The sequence below is a fragment of the Corvus brachyrhynchos genome, unplaced genomic scaffold (assembly GCF_000691975.1).
Source record: "Corvus brachyrhynchos isolate BGI_N302 unplaced genomic scaffold, ASM69197v1 scaffold285, whole genome shotgun sequence".
NCBI lineage: Eukaryota > Metazoa > Chordata > Aves > Passeriformes > Corvidae > Corvus > Corvus brachyrhynchos.
This window is the reverse complement of record NW_008238323.1, coordinates 30387-33118: the sequence shown is the minus strand read 5'-3', so window position 1 is coordinate 33118 and position 2732 is coordinate 30387.

The following is a 2732-nucleotide window of genomic DNA, read 5'->3' as shown; positions in this document are numbered from 1 at the left end:
GACAGACACCCAGCCTGCCCAGAACAAGTGAATTCCCAAGTGATGGACACCCAGCCTGCCCAGAACAAGTGAATTCCTAAGGGACAGACACCCAGCCTGCCCAGAACAAGTGAATTCCCAAGTGACAGACACCCAGCCTGCCCAGAACAAGTGAATTCCCAAGTGACGGACACCCAGCCTGCCCAGAACACAAACAGCCCGAGCCTCCCCAGCCCGGGGCCTTTCCTCAGGCACAGACTCCTGGGGCACAGCACGGGGTTGTTTGGCTCAATGTGCCCCTCAGGAGGGCTCCTCTGCGTGGCATTTCTGGCGTCTTGCCCGCTAAAAACCTCTGGATAACATCTCTGTCAGACCAGTGCACAGGATTTTGGCACTGTTACTGATTTGTGTGTGAGGGGATGCCAAAATTAATAAAGCATTGGGAGCTCTGCCAAGTGTTTGTAACTGGGGGTGTTCTGTGCTCAAGGACAGGAGCTCTTCTAATTCTCCACCTGCATGTGAAGTTTTCTCATAAATAAATGGAGTTTTTAGGCTTCCTGTCAGAAGTGAATGACTCTTTAACAATTTGATCCATTCAGAGCTCTAAAGCACAGCACTGAATTTGCATACCCAGTGAAGTTTTGGAGGTATGCTCTGGCAGCCTCTGGCCAGATGGCAAATAGTCTCCCTTAGACTGTTCCTGCAAAAGCATTTTAAAAGATAAATTATCCTGATAGAAGCACATTTGTGTCTGCAGAAATACTCCTATGGGGGAATTTCACCTGCACATACTCAGTCTGTTTCTGCCATGAATTTATTCCTTCAGTTAAGGGATACATAGACTCAGCTTTTATCTCCCATTCTTCCCACTTCAAACTCGAAGCTGGTGTTTCCCAAATTTTAGCTGGATTTGCTGATCCAAAGTAACACCAGTGGTCTTGAAAAACGTGCCCCAAGTATCCCCTGGGATGTAATCCTGGAAGCTGAAACACTTGGTAGCTGTCTAACCAGCACTGAACACTCTGTCAGGTTTGCGGGCAGCTGCCAGAGCCTGTGCTGGTACTCCTGCAGCTGTAATTCAGCAAAGGCTTCAAAGAAAATCAAAAGGAGTGTGATTCCCCAGTGTCTGGCTAAATGGATCAGGATGAGTTCCACAGGTTATCCCTGTCCTTCAGACAGACTCTGTCTTGCCCGTGTTCACGCTAAATCCAAGCAGAATTACACCAGCGTTAATATTTTTGCTTCAAATGTGCTGCAGATGCAGAGGGATTCATTGATTTCTTAAAAAAATGGTACTGGGAAGAGTCGCAGGCTTGAAGAACATGACTTGTGGAGCAGAAACGCGCTGGTCTCTTATGTTTTCTCCCAGAAACAGTGTGTAAAACAGGCAGAGTATATGGATCGTGCAGTAACATGTTCCATCTCCCCACAAGTTGTCTGTCTTTCCTTTGACAGCAACTGATGGCAGGTGCAGAGACCTTGGTACCACACTCTATTTTGAGTAGCCAGAAGCTGGGCAGACTCCAGCTGTTCTGAGTTTCATACAGGGAAAGAACAACTTTGTTGTCCTGGCCCACGCTGCTGCATCTGTTTCCTCACTGGAACAACCAAAAACTCCTGGTTTTAAGCCCATCCACAGCTGTCACAGGAAATTCAGGGCACAGCTCCAGGCCTTTGATTTAGGGTCCCAATCCTGGGTAAGAAGGGGTCATTTTGGGTAAAGGACAGCGAGAGTATCAAACTGGAGCAACAGCTCAGGTCCTCTCCAAGCACCAGGTCTGTAACTTGCTTCACAATTGACACATTAGTGGATTTTAGTGGAATTTACCCTGTAGGGGCGTGGAGGAGGAAGGGCTCCTTTGCCCCGAACCGAGCAGCGAAGCTGAAGGCTGCGAGGTCTGCGCTCAAGGGCAGATGGCACGCTGCTGGGTTACAGAATGATTGCTTCTGGCTGTGCCAGTGGGTCAGAGGACACTCAGTGCTGGAGCCATGTAAAATCTCTGTACTTCCAATTCAATGTACTCTAGGGCTTGGAAACAAGTTACGGGTGCCTCTTCTTTAGCAGACCCATGTGTCCTTGCTTACCATGCTCCACTCTCCTAAGTCTGGATCCTAAATTACTTCATAAGTCTGACCGCTAATGAAACCTGAATTAAAGTAATGAGAACGTGTGTGCCAGCAAGGAAAAGCCAGGACCATAAATTGCCTATTTTCTCAATGAGTTTATCTTTCCATTCATCATTTGCTGGTCAGCAGAGTGCAAAATTCCTTTGCATTCAAATGTATCTCCCTGAGAGTTTCATCTGTCAGCAGACAAGGACTCTGCTCTGGTCCTGGAGGGACCATGAGGGAGTTTTAACAAGTTCTGGGTATGTAAAGGAAGATTTTAAAAAAAAAAAAAATTTTTAAGCTTTGAATAACTTATTTTAAACATTCTTCTGCCTTCCTGGAAGAGTTCCTCTAAGTTTAGTTCCATTTTTTGTAGCTGTTACCAGTGGAAGGACTTGTTAAAACTGCAGAAGCAGCGTTTTGCGACATGGGAAAGGGGAAGAGGGAGGAAATGAGAACGAGAAGAGTTTTGTAAGAGCAGAGACGCTCCTCGCTGGAAGGATGAGCGCTGATCAGAGGGAGGGAGGGTGAACATCCCCTCTGCTGAGGTCTGCAGGAGATGCTGACAGGGAAGGTCCCTGCAGCACAGGAACAGCCGGCTGCTCCCATCTGGTGCTTCTGTGTTGGGGATGGAGAGCCCGAGC